The 23,086-nt window shown below is 48.8% G+C and overlaps 2 pseudogenes; both read left to right on the top strand.

The window, feature by feature from the left end:
* The first annotated feature begins 16,617 nt into the window (after positions 1-16,617).
* Positions 16,618-16,798, top strand: LOC144674191 (U2 spliceosomal RNA; annotated as a pseudogene).
* A 5,339-nt stretch (positions 16,799-22,137) lies between these two features.
* Positions 22,138-22,316, top strand: LOC144674192 (U2 spliceosomal RNA; annotated as a pseudogene).
* The last annotated feature ends 770 nt before the right edge of the window (positions 22,317-23,086 follow it).

Raw genomic sequence — 23,086 nt, 5'->3', positions numbered from 1 at the left:
TTGGAACGGGGGTGGTGCTGGACAAATGTGGGTACAACCGAACGGAGGGTTGTATATTAGAAATTACCCACAGAGGAAACCATCACACCCGCTCAGGATACAAGGGAACCCCGGCTCCCAGTTACTATCAGACACAGCGTGAATAATGTACGTCCAACAAAGGGGTCAGGTCTCAGTCAACGCCTCCGACACACTCCACCATACCCTGGAACACTATGACGAACCTAAGCAGGCCCCAATTCCCCACCTTCCCAAAAGTCTGACAAAGTTTGAAGGTGACTTACGAAAGGTGAGGAATCAGCATTACGTGTTACAGGCGGTGTTTAAAAGGCTAATCAATGATACGGAAGAGCACTTGAGAGATCAAGGGGAATGTCCCCCCACCCACTCAGGGAATGGCTCAGGGAATCCCCCCCCCCCACCACACAGGTAGCTCTCAGCGATTGCGAGCGAGCATCACGCTGCCCGGGCCTTAATTGGCCCACCCACATAAAATGGCAACTCGCCCTCGATTGGGGGCGTCAATTGGGTTCACGCCGGCCCCTGCACAACTCCCCCCCCCACCCCCGACAGGGGGGAAGATTCAGCCCATGAATATATTTCAATCTGCGTCACTCGGCAGTGAGAGAAAAGCTGAAAGGATCAATGATATCCTCAGGCTCGGTGTTCATACTTGAATTGTTGGCCTTTGTGTCATCGCATATCACATTGAGACAAAATGCTTTATAGTAAGGTTGATATAAATTGGAACTATTTCTTACCTTCTATCACTTTACAGATAAACTGCTTTATGCAATGTGCTGCTGACATTGGAGAATGGCCTTGGCTGACCTCTTTCTCCGGACATGCTTATTCGTACTGTCCACTTTAACAGGCTTCTCGTGGAACCCGCTCAACAGCTACTACCCGGCAAAATAGACGTGGCTGACTTCTTACCTTCCCACTAACTTCCTCATTTTTAAATTAATCCACTGGCCGTCGACATTTTGTTCAAATCGATGGGATTTTACTTTGTCCGAAAGCCTTGCAGATCCGACTAATAATAATGGATCTTTCTGATGGTGATCAGAGAAACAATGAGCGGGACATCCATCGATGTTTGTCCCCCTGTTGGAGCCACTGTCCTGGGTCATGGGAGAAACTCCGTTTCCTGACCACTGTTTCCATCCCTGGCATCTGTCGAAATCTGAGCTCCTTTATTGACAAGAAATCTTGACCCCAAGATGAGCTTCTGAACACTGAGCTGGACCCGGATTTTCCTCCACTCGTTTCTTTCCGCCCACCCAGCCTTTTTCCAGCTCCCACAAACTCTAATTTTCCTAATGACGGTTTTCCTTTCATTCCCCAATAGCTTGTGACTCCAGCCCCCTCCCCGCCGCCGCCGCCCACCAACTTGCTCCCCCCCCTCCCCCACCCCCCAGTCTCCCGCCCCGGAGTTCTCTCTCCCCCCCCACCACACCCCCGTCTTCCCCTCCGAGCTCTCTTCCCCCAACCCCGAGCTCCCCTTCCCAGCCCCCTGCGCTCCCTCTCTCCCTCCACCCCCCAGAGTTCTCCTCCCCCCCCGCGCCGAGCTCTCTCTCCCCCCCGCCAACCACACCCCCCCCGAGCTCCCCTTCCCCCCGCCCCACCCAAGATCCCCTCCCCTCCACCCGAGCTCCCCTCCTCCCACACCCCCCAACAAGCTCCCCTCTTCCCACAACCCCCCGATCTCTCCACCCCCCCGCCCCCTTCCCCCCGAGCTCACTCTCTCTCCTCCCCCCGCAGAGCTCTCTCTCCCCCTCCGAGCTCCCCTTCCCCCCCCAGCTCTCCTCCTCCCCCTACCCCCTGAGCTCCCCCTCCTCCCCTCCTCCTCTCCCCCGAGCTCTCCCCTCCCCCGCTCCCTCCTCCCCCCCAGCACTTCGCCACGCCCCCCCGAGCTCCCCTCCTCCCTCCCAGCTCCCCTCCTCCCCCTCCAGCTGTACCCCCCACCCGAGCTCCCCTTCTCCCCCACCAGCTCTCCCCACCCCCAGCTCCCCTCCTCTCCAGCTTTCTCCCTCCCCCCCAGCTCTCTCTCCCTCCCAGCTCTCTCTCTCTCCGCTCCCCCCAGCCCTCTCTCACCCCCCCAGCTCTCTTCCCCCCCCCCAGCTCTCTTCCCCCCACACCCCGAGTTCTCTCTCTCCCCCCACCCCCACCCCGAGTTCTCTCTCTCCCCCCACCCCCACCCCGAGTTCTCTCTCTCTTCCCCCCCTCCCCGAGTTCTCTCTCTCTTCCCCCCCTCCCCCCGAGTTCTCTCACTCTTCCCCCCCTCCCCGAGTTCTCTCTCTCTTCCCCCCCCTCCCCCCGAGTTCTCTCCCCTCCCCCCCCACTGCCCCGAGTTCTCTCCCCTCCCCCCCCACTCCCCCGAGTTCTCTCCCCTCCCCCCCCACTCCCCCGAGTTCTCTCCCCTCCCCCCCCACTGCCCCGAGTTCTCTCCCCTCCCCCCCCACTGCCCCGAGTTCTCTCCCCTCCCCCCCCACCCCCCCGAGTTCTCTCCCCTCCCCCCCCACCCCCCCGAGTTCTCTCCCCTCCCCCCCCACCCCCCCGAGTTCTCTCCCCTCCCCCCCCACCCCCCCGAGTTCTCTCCCCTCCCCCCCCACTCCCCCGAGTTCTCTCCCCTCCCCCCCCACCCCCCCGAGTTCTCTCCCCTCCCCCCCCCCCCCCCCCCTCCGAGTTCTCTCCGCTCCTCCGCTATTTCTATATTTTGCCCTCGGTCCTTTTCTCTCCCGTTTGATTCTCCATCGCCGCGCGCGCCATTCAGTTTACCGCCAAAACCAACCGCCGCCTCCAGATCCCCGGCAACGGCCGCGTGACCCGGCTCAAACCTCGCGAGAGGGCCCCGGAGCGGCATCACGTGACAATGGGTATTTAAGGCGCCGCCGGAGCCCCTGTCTCTCCAGCGGGCAGGGTTTGGGAATTTATGTCTTTGGGAACTCTCATTGGGGGGAAACTCTCAGGGAGGGAAAAACGGGCCGAATGGGCTTTAGTCCGATGAGGCTGTGTGGAGAGCTCGGGCTCGGCCACTGACATTAACACTCGATGTCCGGCTCTCTCCGCTCTTTCCAAAGCTTCTTGTGACATTCAGGCTTTTTCTTCTCTTTCCATCCGGATGAAGCAAATGTGGCTGCAACAAAACAAGGCCAATGCGGTGAGACATTGTGTAGAATGTACTGCCTGGAAAGATGCTGGAAGCCCATGCAATGATTTCCCTAAAGGAATTGGACATCAGCTTGAATAGGAACAATGGCTGGGGTTGGGGGGAGAGCAGAGGAATGGGATCAATTGGATCTTTTAAAGAGCCAGCACAGCCTCAATGGTCGAATAGCTGCCTTTTTTAATGTATGATTTTAGACACTGAAGAATCAATGGGAATCTGCATTGGTGCAAGAATTCATCACATTAATCCTCATTAATTTAGCATTTAATTAGTTCCCTGATTCAAGAAGCTGCTGATCATTTCCAGAGAGTATTTATATTTTCCTGATGCTCTGGACATTGGTGAGAAGTTGTGTAAACATCAACAGCTTGTGTTTTTGTGCAGGCTCTCCCCATAAAAGGATGCCCCAAACTGCTGAATTGTTTAAGTGCTGTCACTTATTGTAAAGAGTCAACACTAAAATGGAGGCCCTTTGGCAAAACTGTTCACTGATTTTAAACTCCTCAGGAGTTCCCTCCCACTCTGAACTGTTTCCACCTGCCTGTATTTCTCTATTCCCCTCAGGCTCCCCTTAAATGTTTGCAATCTGTTCTACTACTCTGTGGTAGTAAGTTTCATCAGAGTATGCAAGTATTTTCTCTTTAAAATCTTGATTTGATTTTAGTGGTTCTTGTATTCATTTAAGCAAATGTGGGACCCCTTTCCCTCAGCAGACTGTCACTGACAGCAATGAGTGTTCATCTGTCCTTGTCGTGTAATTGATCTCCCTATATTTTCTGAACATCAACTTGAATAGGCAAACAAAGCACCCCTCTCAACATCTTTTGCTTTTGGGGGATTTCTGATAGTACAGTGGACACGTGTTGGGGAGTAAGAAGCTGGGGGAAGTCTGGAGGGTATTAAATAATAAAAAGGTACATGTCTTTATTACATCATCTGATTTCTGGATTGTTTAAAAGAATGCAGTCTATTGCATTGAGCTAAAATGAATTGGTGCCAATATTCTACTCTTATTAGGAAGTGAAAACAATTTGGGTACAGTTTCCAGAGATGCTCAACTTGATTTCCAAACCATTAGTATTTTGGCTGTCAACACTGGCAGGGCACCTACAATCATGGCCCTTAAGGGTGTCAAAAATCAATTTCCAGACTTTGTAAACAAACATCCAGCTCTTGGTGCATGAATGGTTTCTTCAGAAGAGCCATTGCAAATCGTTGTAAAGCCTTTTTTATGGTGAAGGAGGGGCAACAAAAGAGAAGGGGCAGCATAGGACGTGAACATGTCCCAACACCGTGCCCTACCCTGCATAGAATGCAATGTACAGGTAACAAAATCACAAGGGCCTTGGTGAGATGTGCATTAGAATTGTATACCTCAACATAGGGGGTATATGTCATCTCTGCCACCTACTGCATGAAGACCAGCAGCTTATCACCTGTCCAGTTTGAAGGTGTTGACCAAAGTACGTTTATAGCACAGACTCTGAAATGGGGGGGACCTCTGGGACATCTCTGTAATGCCTGAGTCTGTGGGACAGGGGAGCAGGGAAACTGGTCACATTTGTCACCTCAGCAAAGTGGTAGCAAGATGTGGCCATTCAGTCTCACGAGGTCACTGGCTTACTTATGGTCCAGGCTACGTAACTAATGCCATCAATGTTGTGTTTCATTCTCAAATAGAAAAGCACCTCCAAAGGACTTTTACACCCAGAATATACATTGTGCGTGACAACACATGAGGTTTCGGTCAATGTGAAGGATGCTGGAAATTATGATGTGTTCCTTCCAAATTTCTCTTGATCTCATCTTCAAAACAAAATCATTTCAATGGATGGCTTGTGGTTGACCTAAGTTTAGCTCCTCTGCCATGGCTCTGACCTCCAGATGAGTGCTCCAAATGTTACCTGAGGTGTGCCAGTGACAAATTGTGTGTGCCTCTACAACAGGATTGGTCATTTACAGATTCTTTGGGATTTTAAAGGGGCCACTTTTGCTGCCTACACTAACCTGTAGAGGCTCTGCAGTATCTTTAGTTTGTGAATATGGGGATATTTGAAACCTACCGCATGCAGTACAAATTCATCATGCCAAAAAAAGGCCTGAGCTGCTTCATTTGAAGTGCTCGGTAGAACGCAGTTTACCTTGTTGTAGAAGGTGTTGAGCTTCTTGTGTTGTTGGAGCTGCACTCGTCCAGCCAAGTGGAGAGCATTTCATCACACTCCTGACTGGTGTCACAGAATTCCCTACACCCATTAGCAATAATGCCGGTAGTTGCAAACGTGTTACAAGAAATTAACAGCGAGTTGTCAACCCCCTGATCTTTCCTTCTAGTAGTTGACCCAGGCTGCTTGGCTAAGCACTTTTATTTTTATTTATTTATTTTTTTGCAACAATTTTTATACCATTGGATGGGCAGGATATTCCATTGACAAGGTCATTTTTTAAAAAATTCATTTATGGGATGTGGGCTTCGCTGGCTGGGCCAGCATTTATTGCCCATCCCTGAAGGAGGAGGAGGAGGTGGTGGTGGTGGTGAGCTACCTTCTTGAACCACTGCAGTCCATGTGGTGAAGGTGTACCCATAGTGCTGTTAGGAAGGGAGTTCCAGGATTTTGACCCAGCTATGGTGAAGGAATAGCAATATATTTCCAAGCCAGGATAGTGAGTGGTTTGGAAGGGAACTTCTACGTGGTGGTTTTCTCATGTATCTGCTGCCCTTGTCCTTCTAGATGGTAGTAGTCGTGGGTTTGGAAGGTGCTGTCGAAGGAGCCTTGGCGAATTCCTGCAATGCATCTTGTAGATGGTACACGTTGCTACTGTGTGTTGATGGTTGAGGGAATGAATGTTTGTGGACAAGTGTAGCTTAAGCTCGATAGGACAACGTGCTCCTTCAGAGATCCAGCACTGATCTGATGGGTAGAATGTCCTCCAGTGCTGTAACCAATGATATTAGATACTCTGTCCATATCCTAGGCTTTCCCTGTCTATCATCCCAGCTGTGTATGATCTGATGGTGTTCCCTTCACAAGCCCCTGTCGAGGTGCTATGTGTTTGCCTTATTTCAATATTAACTGTGTGCAGTCTCTTTGACCTTATACTGTGACTGAGTGCTTGAGAAAGCAGTTCATACATCACCTTCCTCCCTCTTGAGACTTTGGCCTGCTCTGCAGAGCTCTTTCCATATCCAGAGTATTGATCTCAGTCAGACCTCCCACTCATACCATGCTAACTGGCACTAAGTCTCACTTTCTTATGCTGTGCTCAGCACTAAATTTCTTGGCGTTGTGGGTGTGTTTTCCATAGCCTGGCTCTTTCTTTTCCCAGGAAGCCTTCGTAAACGGCCTCAGCATACAATCTGGCAACGTGCTCTCTTTTCCCCAGCTGCTCTACAAAGGTGACAACTTTACACCCCTGGTGGCAGAAATGTTATTCTTGAATCTGCAGCCTTAGCTGAATGCAGCAATTTCTCAGTTGCAGGATCAACCTTGTGTACCTTTTTTTTTCCTGAGTGAGCTTGAGAATGAATGAAAATTTTTCAGAGCAAATGGATTTGCCATCCTCCTTCAAATTCCTCAGGAAGCGCACCCTTTTGTGAGCAGGGCTAGAAGGGGTGGAATGTACAGAAGAATGGGGAGAGAGCAGTCCCCTCGCGTGACTCAAGGGGTTCACACAGACTCGAGGGTCAAATGGCCTCCCTTTGCATTGTTACATTCCATGATGACTCCAAAGCAGGATGGTGTGTTACTCAGCAAGGCTTGCAGGCAATGCTATTGTGAACTGGGACAATCAAGATTGTCTGTCTGTACAATTTGTTGCAGCATCAACTACAGTTGTCATCTGAAGCTTCATATGGCAATGTTCATTTAGTGAAATGCTTCCTTAGAGTAGATCAGGCAGGCATCAATTTGCCCTAAAATCCTGGAGCTGTGTAAAGTCTGAACAAGTGCATGACCTAGATGTTAAGTGTTCTGAATGGGTGCATCACATTTACAACACTTGCATTTGGCAGGGCAGTGATGAGTTCATTTTTGTTTTAAAGAAAGGAAACATGGGCTAGGGCGAGTCCTGAGCTCTGGTAATTAGGACACAAGTGATGTGGTGGGCAGATGCTGATACTGGTCAGATGGAATATTGGAAGTGGAGATGGAGGTGAAATGGGTGCTGTGCCACCACCAATTTTAACATCATTTTAACTTCCCAGTGTTTAATGCAGTTTGTTCGTGTAATACAGGATTAAGTTTAAAAACAAACACTGGAATATGACCTTGGAAACTCAAAAAAAGCCCAAATTTTTAAAGAGCACTACTCTGGTTTGGTTTTCCCTTTTCTTTAACAGTAAGATATGGAGCTGTAACATGGGCCTTCTAAGCAGTGACTCTTGGCAGAATGTTTAGTGGCCAGTTTCTGCTGTGTGATTTCTAGCATTTCCAGCGACTTTCTGCCCTGGGGTTTCACCTCAGCATACGTATTGTGCACCTCTTGTGCACACTTCACAAGCTTGCTACTGCCAGGATTACTACTTTTGCTTTACTTTGCAAAGTAAGCTACACTTGACTGATCCTCTGCTCAGTGCTAATTTTGCTGTTTGGATGGCGCTGAATATGCTAAAGTTCATCCAGAGGCATCCAAGTCCATGATATTACCCTCGCTGCTTAAGCAACACTTGGCCATAGGCACATACCTGCTGCATAATCCATTTGGTCAGCATCAGCCCTGATAATTTTTGTGTGTTAAATAAACCAATATCATTAGAGGATGATGGTAATACTCAAAAGTATAGCACGCGTGCAATTTCCCTTGTTCTCCAGTCTGAAGTCGCTGGCCATTAGTGACTGATACTGATAAACATTTTGATTATTATCAATGACTCAGAATCCTTGCATTTGAAGAACACTCTTTTTTTCAATTTGTGTGATTACGTCTAATAATGACCCTGGAACAAATTCCAGGCAGATTCTGTGAATCTGCTTTTACAAGCTCCGCTCCTTCTTCCAATCACAGCACCTCTTGCAGATGGAGAGCTTCAAATGCAAAGGGGAATGAGCTGGTTGAGTGGGTGAACCTGCTGAAAGTAATGTCTGGGAAGAGTGGAATCAGATTAAAGCTTAACTGTTTTTATTGTTAATTCAACAATTTACAGACTTTATTACATCCTTTAGGAGGAAGGGACTTGCCTGAAGGTGGCAGCTCCAAGTTTTACTTCGCAGACTTTTTTTGTACAATTATCACATGAGAGATCTGGATTTTGCTCATCGTGTCCAGAGGTGAAATGAGAACTACCAGAATGTTGACTGAAGCTTTGCACTTTCACACCGATTTTAATTTGGCGGGGAGGTTTTCTTTCCGGGACAGAGATGAGCATTTTAGAAGATGCAGGCAGCAAATCAACTTGCAGATTCACACTGTCGGCATGAAGCTTAAATGACCAAATAGTGTCTATGGGGGAGAATTGTTGATACACGTACCTATAGGTCCTATAGGGTGTAATAGACAGAGATACCTTGATGTCAACTGACCCACAAGTTTCAGTTCCCAGCATGTGCACCTTTTGTATGGAAGCTCAGAGCTGGCAATGTGAATTCATAACTTGCACCTTTTATGGAGCCTGCTATTACATACTGACTCAGCTACAATTAACAATTAATGTTTTCAAAAGCACTTGAAGTTATTAAGCAATTAATTAATTAAGACATTAATTGCGTAAAAAGACAGACAATTAAGCACAGCTTGCTTTTGTGTCTGTCTGGGGGTTGAGTAACTGGAATTTTGATGTTGCTGAAATTGTCTGGAGTTGGATTCCAGACTTTGATTTTTCTTGCATCCCCTCCAAAACTTTCAAGAAAAGGATCATTAAAGGAAATTGCATGATGGTTCAAACCACAATGCAGGTGCTGTAGTGTCCGGACTGTCACATGACCGGCTGCGGGAGAAACACAGCTGGGAAGATGCTGGGTTAACAGCAGTGCAGTAATATTTTAACAGGAGCAATTACAGCACGAAGATATCGGGATTGGGAGGGTCCAAAATAACAGGCAACACTGAATTAACGCAAGAGTTATTTGAATTCATCTCTGAAAACAATACTGTTGTGACTTTCTTAATTCATTGGAGCACTTCTAATGCAGTAACTTTAAACTGGTGCTGAAAACTGACAGGTATGTTGGCTGTATATTTCTGCTCTGTTTCTCTGCAGCATCCTTCCTGCTGCACTAATACTGGTTTCAGGCTAGCTGAGCACTGATCAAACAATCAAACCATTACCAACTGAGGCAGGAGGGGATCTCCTAGAAAAGTTTCAGGTTCTCTTGACATATGAATGATTTCATATTTTGCAATTTACATTAACTAATGACGTGAATGTGTTCAATCCCAAGTACCAATACTTGATAGTAATGCAAAAGGGTTTCACCCTTACAGTAAACAGCTCTTAAACTGCTGTTGGAATTGATTTTTAGTTTCACCCTAGATGAAAGCCAATCCAGTAGATTCCAGATAAATTTTTCCATAAGCCCATTTTCATACTCATAGGTTGCTATATTATTCGATACGTAAACATTGCAAAGAATATGATCGAACCTCTCCAAAATATAGGATTGTGGGAGTGAACAAAGCATTTTGAGAAGCTCTTTGTCAGTATAAAAACTCGTGGTCTTAGATTGACAGGTGGCAATTAAACGGTGGAGTTATAATAGGCCCTGATATCTTGGAATGATTTAATAGTAAAAGACAGCCAAGAGTATAAACCGGTACCCAACACTTTCCCTTTCCATCCTCCTTTTTCACTGTCAGTGGTAAAGTAAGAGCTTTCAGCCCAGAGAGCAATTAGTGCAGAGGGATTACTGTACATTGAAAGACACGGCATGTCTAACCCAAGCAAACACTTTCAATGTTTCCTGTCATCCAGCCAGCAGTGATCTGCAGCTGGATATTATCATCTCCACACAGAATAGAATCATAGAAAGTTTATGGCACAAAGCGGCCACTTGGCCCATTGTGTCTGCTCGGGCTGAAAAACGAGCCACCCAGCCTAATCCCACTTTCCAGCATTTAGTCTGTAACCCTGCAGGTTCCGGCATTTTAAGGTGCATATCCAGACACGCTTTTAAATGAGTGTTTCTGCTTCTACTAATCTTCAAACTTCTTGATCATTCCCCCTACATTTACATCCAAATTATTAGATATACCTCAAAAAGCAGGGGATCTAATACACGTCAACCCACAAATGCAACTATTTATATGGAAGTATTTCTTCTAGAGCGGCTGAGGTGGGATGTGGTCGTGTTTTATGGAGAAGGTGATGGTTGGGACTGAGCACAAAAAGATCAGTTCTATTGATTTGAAATTTTCACTTGAACGGCATTGCAAAATAATAAAGTAATAACGAGCATCACTGCGGTCCTGCAGCTGAACCTTGTAGAGTTTAAAGACTTTCCATTCTGGAACTACCTCACTCATTAAAAATTGGTTCCAGTGTCATTATTAGACCTGCATGTTAAGGACTAGCTGACTACACCTTTTGTAGCCTTCATGTGTACTGTGTATGGAAAAGCCTCAAACCATCCTTGTTCCTGTGAAAGGTCTTTGCATTTTGGTGATGTTTCTTTAACAGGATGTGCACAGCAGCTTGACCAGCTCCAGCTCAAAGGATTTTCCCAGCAGTGGCTGCTCTCACTCCAGGCCTTTATCTGTACCTCAGATCAGCAGGAGCTGAATACAAGATTTGTGCCAGCAGGTACAGGCTAGGTTGGGAGTGGACAAAACTGCAGCATTTCAGGTTCTACTTGGAATTTACTCAGATATAAAGAGTCAAATGTTTCTCCTTTAGCAGCCACTACAAAAAGAGTACAGAGCACTGATCTATTACAGAGCATTGTAAACTGTGAGGAGGACAGTATAGAACTTCAAAAGAACATAGACAAGTTGGTAGAGTGGGCAGATAGGTGGCAGATGAAGCTCAATGCGGAGAAGCGTGAGGGGATGCACTTTGGTACAAAGAACATGGAGAGACAATATAAAATAAGGGGTACAATTCTTAAGGACGTGGCGGAGCAGAGGGATCGGGGTGTTTATGTGCATAGGTCATTGAAGGTGGCAGGACAGTGGTGCGAGCAGTTAGTAACGCATGCAGTATCCTGGGCTTTATTAAGAGGAGCATAGAGTACAAGAGTGGAGAGGTTATGCTGAGCTCATATAAGATGCTATTTAGCCCTCAGCTGGAGTATTGTGTCCAGCTCTGGGCACCACACTATAGAACGGATGTGAACACATTGGAGAGAGTGCAGAAGAGGTTTACAAATATGTCTCCGGGGTAAGAAACTTCAGTTACGAAGATAGATTGGAAACGTTGGGACTGTTCTCCTTGGAGAAGAGAAGGCTAAGAGGAGATTTGATAGAGGTGTTCAAAATCATGAGGGGGCTGGATAGAGTAGATAGGAAGAATCTGTTCCCGCTCTGAAAAGGATCGAGACCGAGAGAGCACAGGTTTAAAGTGATTTACAAAAGAAGCAAACGTGATGTGAGAAAAATCTTTTTCACACAGCGAGTGGTTCGAGTATGGAATGCACTGCCTGGAAGTGTGGTGGAGGCAGGTTCAATCGAGGCATTCAAGAGGATTATCACTAGATGATTATTTGAATAGAAACAATGTGCAAGGGTAAGGGGAAAAGGGAGGAGAATGGTGCTAAGTCATAATGCTCATTCGGAGAGCTGGTGTAAATATGATGGGCCAAATGGTCTCCTTCTGAACCCTAACAATTCTGTGATTCTGTGACATTATCTGATTGGTTTTCCTTGTGGGAACTTTTATGTTTTTCATTCTAATGGTTCAGTTTCTGCTGTGTTTCTCAACCAAGAGGCAATCATTTCTATTCCTGCTCGCTACTGGATGGTGCAAAATACTTCAATCAATTAAATATTTTTGAAGTGCTGATATCTGTTGTGATGCTGGAAATGTGTCAGTTAATTTACTCACAGCAAAGTCCCACATACAGAAATGACATCATGACAAATAATGTTTTCAGTAATGTTGGTTGAAGGAGAAATATTGGCCAGGAGACCAGGGAGAATTCGGCCACTCTTTCTTGAATAGTGCCATGGAATATTTTGCATCCAGTTATGATGTTAGCTGGAATATCTGCTCAATTCTCTGGGGTGATACTAGATCTCACACAACCCTCTTCCCACAGAAAAACAGCAGTTTAGAGGTCTACTAATGGAAGTCAAATTACTTTTGGTTATTTTAATGGACTATCTCTTTAAATCTATGAGCAGTGGGCAGCCCAGCTCCACAAGCTTTTCACACACAATCTGGAAACAGGCTTTTTATTGGGGTGTGGGGAGCTGTGTAGCTGTTGGGATGAGGCTCTTTGTCAGAACACAGTACTCTCCAAACAAAGGGTCAAAGGGACTCGAAATGTTAGCTGTGTTTCTCTCTCCACAGATGCTGCTGGACCTGCTGAGCTTTTCCAGCATTTTTTGTTCTTGTTTCAGATTTCTATCTGCATCCAGCATCCATCAGCAGTATTTTGCATTTACTCTCTGATCAAATCATGAGTTGTCTGCAATTTTCCGTTTGAATGTCAGACCTGATCTGCAGGGTGTCTTTGTTTTCAATGTGTCTCACTTCTCACTTCCTTGCATGTCTGACCTATCCACATGTTCTTTGTTTTGCTAATGTCTTTAATTTCTTCAATGCTTCTTTCCATTGTTTCCATCTCACTCAACAATGCAGCAGTTTACATCACAGAAACGAGCTGAGATAATTTCACTTTGGGTACAATCGGGAAATTGCACGGGAAGAACACTTGAAATTGTGCAGGTTAGGTTAGGCTTCTGGCCACCAATTCATTTGGAAAATCATGAATGCAAAATCTCCCTGAACCAACGCAACAAGGCAGAATAATAAAAAGTAACTTTATTTTCTCTGTATTCCTTGATGCATTTGAATGGTAGGTGACAGATAATGTTTCAGTGATATATCTGAAACTGGTTTATTGTAATAAAATGAGAATTTGTAATCTGGGTGACCAGTTGTCCCTGAGTAAGCTGATTTAAAATGGCAGAAAAAAAATTATACTGAACCACTTAATTGTTTCATTGGGACACATCAGTAAGTTTCTTATTAAATTAAACAATTCTGATGCGACAAAAACTTTTAAAACATGCCGATGTCCACTACATGCTTTAACCTGGTCTTGCAGGGTATAGCAGAATGGTGCAACTCCCCTGTTTACGATGAGCAGATGTAACAGTCAACAGAACAATGTTTTTACAGCTGCCTGACCATGCTTTACATTTCTTCTGAAACTGCTCCTCATTAAGAGTTGCTTTTCTCACCTTCAATGTGCCATTTACATGTGGGTATTTGCGCTGAAGTTCAGCTCAGGGCCTTGCAATTTTTCTCCTGTGCAGCTAGGCCAGACACTGCCCCCTGTTGGATTTCTGTGCAACTGCAGGCACAACCACACTAAGGCAGTTGTCCACGTTAGAAAATAGGGTGACAGCACCTGTACCCCGCTTCACCCTGTTGGCTGCAGTTTCTTTTGCCTGTGCCAGCCTTCCTATCCTTTGTGCTGTACTCTCCTTCCCTCCACTTTCCTCAGCACAGCCTTAGCGAACCCAAGACCACGGCTCATTCTTCTAAACTCCAGAAAATATTGGCCACTCCATTCAATCTTTACTGAACCATTGTTGCATCCCTACTATGGAAAATATATCCTTCATTTGGTGAGGAGACCAAAACAATGGTACACAATACTCTGGGTATGATCTCGCCAAAGCTCCGTTTGTTGCAGCAAGAATTCATGTAAACACAAATAAGGATCCTCGGCTTTATAAATTGAGGCGTGGAGTCCAAAGGGAAGGAAGTTATGCCAAACCGTTATGATACACTGGTTAGGCTACAGCTGAAGGAACAGGAAGTGACGGAAGGTAAGAAATGCTTTATCTGATTGTGCTGTGCAGCAACACAAAGGTTGACAATTCTTCAGGTGTGAACCCTGGTGAGCACCACTGATCTTTTCCAACTATTAAACCACTGTCCAATAGCACAGAGTGAAATGTGCTCCTGTTACATTTTCCTGAAACTGAAGTCGGTTAAACACAGCAGCCCATGTTGAGCAATGTACATTGAGTTTGGCTGCTGGGTAGTGATGCAGCAATGATGTCATTAGCACAGTGACCTAAGACGCCCCAATGCTCAGGCCCAAGAATCCAGGCCCAAGTGTCACTCCGTGCTGAGATTCTACCTCTTCCCGGTGTTGGGAAGAATGGATATGGCTATGTTACCAGAGAACGCTCCATTCAGTTGGAACCTGCTGTATCACCTATCCCTTGTGGAACAGTTTATGCAGAAAAACCTGTTGACCACAAGTCCATCAGGCAGTGGGCTGCACATATTGTAATGTGGTCCTGCGGGAAAAGGAGATAGTGAATGCTGTCGGGTGGTTTCCTGAGCTGACTGTCAAAGTAATTTGGAAGAATGCCTCATCACCAAAACTTTCAAATTAGCATTAGGATGTAGCTTGGCTGATAGTGACAAAGGCCCTCCCCATCATGTGCATGACGGGTGTGGACACCTGCCTCATCAGCTTGGATCAGGAGAAGGCCTTTGACAGAATACCGCACACCTACATGGTGGAAGTGCTCTCCAAAATGGGGTTTGGGGAGGGAATTCGAAATTGGATCCAACTGCTCTACACTAACATCAGTAGCGCAGTCTCAATCAATGGGTGGGAATCAGATAGCTTTCCGATTAAATCTGGAGTCAGGCAGGGCTGCCCTCTCTCTCCTGTCCTGTTTGTCTGTTGCATAGAACCCTTTACTGAGTCCATCAGGAAGGGTTCAGGCATAAGAGGAGTGACAATCCCAGGCAGTGGAGGCACTCAGGCCAAAGCCTCCCTGTACATGGACGATGTCACCGTCTTCTGCTCGGATCCGCTGTCGGTGCGCAGACTGATCCACATCTGCGACCAGTTTGAACTGGCCTCGGGAGCCAAGGTAAATCGTGGGAAGAGCGAGGCCATGTTCTCTGGGAACTGAGCTGACCGATCCTTTGTCCCCTTCACTGTCAGGGCTGACGGCCTGAAGGTGCTGGGGATATGGTTCGGAGGGAGCAGGGCATGCGTTAGAAACTGGAAGGAGCGAGTGGCTATGGTGAAAAGGAAACTGGGCATTTGGGAGCGACGCTCCCTCTCCATTGCGGGTAAGAACCTGGTCATCAGGTGTGAGGCACTCTCGCTGTTGCTGTACGTGGCGCAGGTCTGGCCCATTCCAGACTCCTGCGCGATGGCGATCACTCGAGCCATCTTCCGCTTTATCTGGAGGTCAAAAAGCGATCGTATCCGCAGGGACGCGATGTACAAGCCTCTAGATAAGGGGGAATAAAACATGCCCAACATCGCCCTCATACTGATGGCCACCTTTGTGTGTGGCTGCATCAAGCGGTGCGTAGACCCTCAGTACGCAAACACCAAGTGTCACTATGTGCTGAGGTTCTACCTGTCCCCGGTGTTGCGAAGGATGGGTCTGGCCACGCTGCCGCGGAACGCTCCAAGTAGTTGGACCGTGCCGTACCACCTGTCCCTGGTGGAAAAATTTATGCAGAGAAACACCTTTGACCACAAGTCCATCAGGCAGTGGTCAGCACGTAACGTCCTAGAGGCCCTGAGGGATAAGGAGAGGGTGGACCCTGTGGGATGGTTCCCCGAGCAGACTGTCAAAGTCATTTGGCAGAATGCCTCATCGCCAGAACTTTCCAACAAGCACCAAGACGTAGCTTGGCTGGTGGTGAGAAAGGCCCTCCCCGTCAGATCCTTCCTACACGCCAGGAAGCTCACCCCCTCCGCACGTTGCCCTCGAGGTGGCTGTGGTGGGGAAGAGACCGTTGTCCACCTCCTTGTGGATTGTGCCTTTGCAAAGAAAGTCTGGAGAGAGATGCAGTGGTTGCTGTCGAGGTTCATCCCGAGCAGTTCTGTGACACAGGACTCTGTGCTCTACGGGCTGTTCCCAGGGACACACACCGAGACAAACATCGACTGCAGCTGGAGGATCATCAACTCGGTGAAAGAGGCGCTTTGGTCTTCCCGAAACTTGTTGGTCTTCCAGCACAAAGAGTTGTCCCCGACCGATTGTTGCGGACAGGCACAATCCAAAGTCCAGGACTACGTGCTGAGGGACGCACTAAAGCTTGGGGCAGCTGGCGCAAAGGCGCAATGGGGAAGGGTCGCTGTCTAAGACCTTTCTACCACAGCGCACCGAGAGACTGGGAACTGTTTAGAGCCCCTCGGGCTGTACAGATCAAAATGAAAGGCTGTAAATGATTGTAATATTGTTTGTACTGATGCACCTGGTGATACATTTTGTAAAAGTTTAACCTGGATTGTACCCTTGTAATGTTGTTTTTGAAATGGTTTTGAATGTGATTGAAGATATTTTATGAATAAAGTATATTTTTACAAAAAAAAATAAAAAAAATCTGTTCTTATCAGTTTAATATCTGATACGTCCCTTATCTGGGGACCATATATTAAATTGATTTTTGGAGCAGGGAGATGGAATAGGGGCTTGCTCCGTCCACTCCACGCATCGACCCGGTATTGCAGTATCTCTGGGAATGGTGCACCACCCCTTTCCAGGGGATTTTCAATGCTAAAAATAGTTTTCTTACAAACATCTGCTTTCTTTACTTTTCAACATGCACATCTTTCAAAACACAACTTTCTTTCTCTCTCATCGCTTCTCGGCCTTTTGGCTAACATCAAGAGTTGCAGGGGCGACACCATGGTCCTGCCAAGGCAAGGTCGGGATGGAAGGGCGATAACCAATCGCAATCCAAATCCATACCGTGGGTTACCTATCACCGTCCGAGTCACGGTGAACCACAGCGAAGGAGGATCACCTATGGATCGGGGCTTCTTCACCAGGAGGATCCTGTTGAAGGCGTGCGGCTTCCAAGCTACGGAGATCTTCACCCTGCACGACTCCCGCAAAGGTGGTTATTTTGACGTGACGTTCAAGCGGGTGGCAGACTGCGTCCGGCTCCTGAGGGTGTTCGAGGAGAAGAGAGACCTGCCGGAGATGAAGATCCTGACGGCGGAGCCGCACTTTTCTCTGCCGTTGCAACGGGAACGTGAGGTGATGGTGCATGTGTACAACCCCTTCGTCCCTGTCGCCGACGTGGTCACCTTCCTCACCAGGTACTTCGATAAGGTGGGGAGCGGCACCGAGATTCGAGACGACTTGGGGATCTGGACAGGCAAACGCCTGTTTAAGGTCACGCTAAAGACCGACGGTAAGGGAGCCATTTTCCACCCTCCCTCCAGTTTCGCTATCGGGGGAAACCGGGGCTACCTGGTCTACGCTGGGCAACCCAAGCATTGTCGCTCATGCGGCAAGGCTGGTCATGTGGCGGCCAACTGCAGCGCCTCCCTCTGCAAGATCTGCAAACAGGAAGGGCACCAGACAAAAGACTGCAAACAGGCCAAGTGCTGCAACCTGTGTGGCGAGGCAAGTCACCTCTACAGGACCTGCCCCAAACGCTGCCGTACTTACGCACAGGCAGCCAAAGCCGACCAGGGGGAAGCAGAAGAAATGTTTCGTGTCACTCCAACCACCAAGGCCCCCAGGGAGCTCAACGGGACAAAGGAGGACACAGAGAGAGACAAGGTGGAGAAAGAGATGGAGGCAACAGAGAGCCAATCAACAGCACTACCCCCTGAACCTCCCAGTCCTCAGGACAGCGAATCATTGGAGGAGGAGGCAGCAGTGGAAAAGCAGCAGGGGGAGTGGCGGACGGTGAAGAACAAGAAAAGTAAGAGGGAGCGAAGAAGAAGCAAAGGCGTTTCCCAGAGAAGCGGCAAGAGGCGTCTCCCATCCGACACGGATGACAAGGGCAGCAGCTCTTCGGATGATGAAGTGCCAGAGCGGCACCGACAGAAGAGGCGGCAAAGCTCCAGGGCGTTGGAGGACGAGACACCCGAGCTCCAGAAAATTGGAGACAACAAGGAGACCAGCGCACCCCAACTTTGCCTGCAACCTGAGGAGGCCAGTGCACCACAGCCCCTGGAATCTGGGAGCAGTGAGGCAATCATCGCACCCCAGCTCCAGGAAGCCGGGAACAGCAACACCCCAGAGGGGGTGAGTTTTGGAGAAGCTTCTCCAGCAAAGGTCATCTCAAAACCCGCTCTCTACGTGAACCTCCAGATGCCACCGGAGCAGAACACGGCCAAGGAGATCTACCTCAGCCCATCCAAAGTGAAGGAATTTGAGCTCACTACGGGTATGAAGGAGCAGACTAAAGGTCTGGGACTCTCAGAGACAGTGGGTTTGGTAGGAGAATAAATGCTTTAAAATGGGTTTAAAGATTGTATCCATAAATGTGCGTAGCATTAAATCTACTACGCGATGTGTTGCGACCTTGGACTACCTAGCCAAGGTCAAAGCTGACCTGTTGTTTCTGCAGGAGTGTGCGATACCGCACCTCAGCTCCTACAGGCAATGGTCACGATGGTGGTCCCACGGGCCATCGATCTGGTCGGGCGGAAACGACTCTCGTTCCTCCGGCCTGGGTATTCTGCTGCGGGGAGGCAACTTCACCGTCTCCGAGGTCAAGGAGGTGGTGGGCGGGCGACTCCTGGTAGCAGACGTAATGTACAAGAACGCTCCACTCCGGTTAATTAACGTGTATGGCCCGGCACAAGGGGCTGAGCGGCTGGAGGTTTTTCAGCAGCTCCCACTGCTGCTGGCGACCTCCAGGCCGGTCATTCTGGGCGGGGACTTCAACTGCATCATCGATGCGGCTGGACGATCCGGCAGGGCCGGAAGCAGATTGGACGCTACGTCCAGATCCCTGATGGAAACAGTTAAGGATGCCAAGCTGCACGACGTCTTCAGCAACCCTGCAGACGGAGCGCAGCGTAGATACACCTGGTCACGGCCAGACGGGTCCATTCGTTCCAGGATAGACTTCCTGTTTGTGTCCCGTGCATTCACAGTCAGATCCACCGAGGTCAAGCCGGTGTTCTTCTCTGACCACTGCCTCCTACTGGCGGACTGCCACTTGGAGAAGGACCTGAGGGTGGGCAGGGGGGCATGGAAGCTAAATGTGCAACTGCTGACCCCAGAGAACATTGAGGAGCTCAAGAGGGATTACAAAGGTTGGAGAACCGTGAAACCCCTCTTTGAGTCCCTGACAGACTGGTGGGAAGTGATCAAGGGAAGCATCAAGAGGTTTTTCATCCGCAAAGGCACCCAGAAAGCTAGAAAGGAACAGAGGGAAATGTCCCGACTCCAGAAAAAGATGCAGAATCTGCTCCGGCTGCAGTCGATGGGGGTCGATGTCAAGGAGGAGCTCCAAGAGGTGAAGGGCCAGCAAGCCTCGCACTTTGCCTCGGAGGCCTCCTAGATCATCTTCCGTTCCAGGGTCCGCTCCGTGGAGCAGGATGAGACGTGCTCACGTTTCTTCTTCCAAAAGGTACACAGAGAGCGCTCTGTGATCAGCAGCCTGAAGGAAGAAGACGGCTCAGTAAAGTCATCACGGTCCGACATTCTGAGGATCAGCAAATCCTTTTATGCCGGATTGTTTGACGTGAAGCCCACGGACAGCACGGCCTCCCAGTCCTTCCTGTCCTCTATCACGGAGGTCTTAGACCACAGTACGCGGGAGAGCCTGGACAAACCGCTAACTCCTGACGAACTGACTAAGGCCCTCGAGTCCTTCGAGAAGAATAAAACCCCCGGAAGCGACGGCTTGCCGGCGGAGTTGTATTCGGCTCTGTGGGACTTGATCGGCCCAGACCTGCTAGGGGTGTACGAGAGTATGCTCCTGGCCGGCAGCATGTCAGAATCCATGAGGAAAGGCATCATCACCCTCATCTACAAGCACAAGGGGGAAAGGGAGGAAATTAGAAATTGGCGACCCATTTCACTGTTGAATATGGACTATAAGATTCTGTCCAAGGTCATCGCCAATCGGGTCAAATCCGCTCTGGAATTGGTGATTCACCCTGACCAGACCTGCTCTGTGCCAGGCAGGAAGATCTCTGACAGCCTGGCGCTGCTCAGGGATACGATTGCCTATGTACAGGACAGGGGTGTGGATACCTGCCTCATCAGCTTGGATCAGGAGAAGGCCTTTGACAGAATATCGCACACCTACATGGGGGATTTGCTCTCCAAAATGGGCTTTGGGGGGGAATTCGAAATTGGATCCAACTGCTCTACACTAACATCAGTAGCGCAGTCTCAATCAATGGGTGGGAAACAGATAGCTTTCCGATTAAATCTGGAGTCAGGCAGGGCTGTCCTCTCTCGCCTGTCCTTTTCGTGTGCTGCATAGAACCCTTTGCCGAGTCCATCAGGAAGGATCCGGGCATAAGAGGAGTGACGATCCCAGGCAGTGGAGGCACTCAGGTAAAAGCCTCCCTGTACATGGACGACGTCGCCGTCTTCTGCTCGGATCCGCTGTCGGTGCGCAGACTGATGCACATCTGCGACCAGTTCGAACTGGCCTCGGGAGCCAAGGTAAATCGTGGGAAGAGCGAGGCCATGTTCTTTGGGAACTGGGCTGACCGATCCTTTGTCCCCTTCACTGTCAGGGCTGACGGCCTGAAGGTGCTGGGGATATGGTTCGGAGGGACCGGGGCATGCGTTAGAAACTGGAAGGAGCGAGTGGCTATGGTGAAAAGGAAACTGGGCATGTGGGAGCGACGCTCCCTCTCCATTGCGGGTAAGAACCTGGTCATCAGGTGCGAGGTACTCTCGCTGTTGCTGTACGTGGCGCAGGTCTGGCCCATTCCAGACTCCTGCGCGACGGCGATCACTCGAGCCATCTTCCGCTTTATCTGGAGGTCGAAAATGGATCGAGTCCGCAGGGACGCGATGTACAAGCCTCTAGATAAAGGGGGAAAAAACGTGCCCAACATCGCCCTCATACTGATGGCCACCTTTGTGTGCGGCTGCATCAAGCGGTGCGTAGACCCTCAGTACGCAAACACCAAGTGTCACTACGTGCTGAGGTTCTACCTGTCCCCGGTGTTGCGAAGGATGGGTCTGGCCACGCTGCCGCGGAACGCTCCAAGTAGTTGGACCGTGCCGTACCACCTGTCCCTGGTGGAAAAATTGATGCAGAAAAACACCTTTGACCACAAGTCCATCAGGCAGTGGTCAGCACGTAACGTCCTAGAGGCCCTGAGGGATAAGGAGAGGGTGGACCCTGTGGGATGGTTCCCCGAGCAGACTGTCAAAGTCATTTGGCAGAATGCCTCATCGCCAGAACTTTCCAACAAGCACCAAGACGTAGCTTGGCTGGTGGTGAGAAAGGCCCTCCCCGTCAGATCCTTCCTACACGCCAGGAGGCTCACCCCCTCTGCACGTTGCCCTCGAGGTGGCTGTGGTGGGGAAGAGACCGTTGTTCACCTCCTTGTGGATTGTGCCTTTGCAAAGAAAGTCTGGAGAGAGATGCAGTGGTTGCTGTCGAGGTTCATCCCGAGCAGTTCTGTGACACAGGACTCTGTGCTCTACGGGCTGTTCCCAGGGACACACACCGAGACAAACATCGACTGCAGCTGGAGGATCATCAACTCGGTGAAAGAGGCGCTTTGGTCTGCCCGAAACTTGTTGGTCTTCCAGCACAAAGAGTTGTCCCCGACCGATTGTTGCGGACTGGCACAATCCAAAGTCCAGGACTACGTGCTGAGGGACGCACTAAAGCTTGGGGCAGCTGCCGCAAAGGCGCAATGGGGAAGGGTCGCTGTCTAAGACCTTTCTACCACAGCGCACCGAGAGACTGGGAACTGTTTAGAGCCCCTCGGGCTGTACAGCTCAAAATGAAAGGCTGTAAATGATTGTAATATTGTTTGTACTGATGCACCTGGTGATACATTTTGTAAAAGTTTAACCTGGATTGTACCCTTGTAATGTTTTTGAAATGGTTTGGAATGTGATTGAAGATATTTTATGAATAAAGTATATTTTTACAAAAAAAAAAAAAAAATCTGTTCTTATCAGTTTAATATCTGATACGTCCCTTATCTGGGGACCATATATTAAATTGATTTTTGGAACAGGGAGATGGAATAGGGGCTTGCTCCGTCCACTCCACGCATCGACCCGGTATTGCAGTATCTCTGGGAATGGTGCACCACCCCTTTCCAGGGGATTTTCAATGCTAAAAATAGTTTTCTTACAAACATCTGCTTTCTTTACTTTTCAACATGCACATCTTTCAAAACACAACTTTCTTTCTTTCTCACTCACCCGCACCATCTACACACAAAAAACACGCACGCTCACCCAACGCTCACAGACACCACTCTCATCTCACAAACACTCTACCTCACTCATACAAAAACATCTTTCACTTGCAAATACACCTCTCAAACACTCTCTCAGCTGCACCTTTCGCCTCACAACACTTTCAACCAGCTCTCTGCTGCCGCTCCCGCCCGCTGCTGCTGCTGCTGCTGATACAGCAACAGTCAAAACTCACACCTCAAAGCTCACACACTTTACACAGCTACTCGGAAACGTCTACATCCACGTTCACACAATCCTTACACTGCACAAGGAGCCCATTCCGCCCGTCGTGACTGCACCAGCTCTCCCAATGAACATTTCACTTCGTGCCATTCTCCTGCCTTCTCCACGTAACCCAGCACATGCTTTCTTTTCAAATAATCATCTCATTCCCTCTTCAATTGAACCTGCCTCCGCCACGCTATCAGGCGGTGCATTCCAGACCCTGACCACTCGCTGCTCCTATCACTTTTGCTTCTTCTGCTAGTTACTTTAAACCTGTGCCCGCTCCTTCTCGATCCTTTCATCGGTGCAAGCAGTTTCTCCCTATCTACTCTCTCCAGATACCTCATGATTTTCAATACCTCTATCAAGTCTCCTCTCAGACTTCTTTTCCCCAAG

This window comes from Cetorhinus maximus, unplaced genomic scaffold, assembly GCF_964194155.1.
Source record: "Cetorhinus maximus unplaced genomic scaffold, sCetMax3.hap1.1 HAP1_SCAFFOLD_584, whole genome shotgun sequence".
Taxonomy (NCBI): domain Eukaryota; kingdom Metazoa; phylum Chordata; class Chondrichthyes; order Lamniformes; family Cetorhinidae; genus Cetorhinus; species Cetorhinus maximus.
This window is presented reverse-complemented; position numbering and strand designations above follow the sequence as displayed.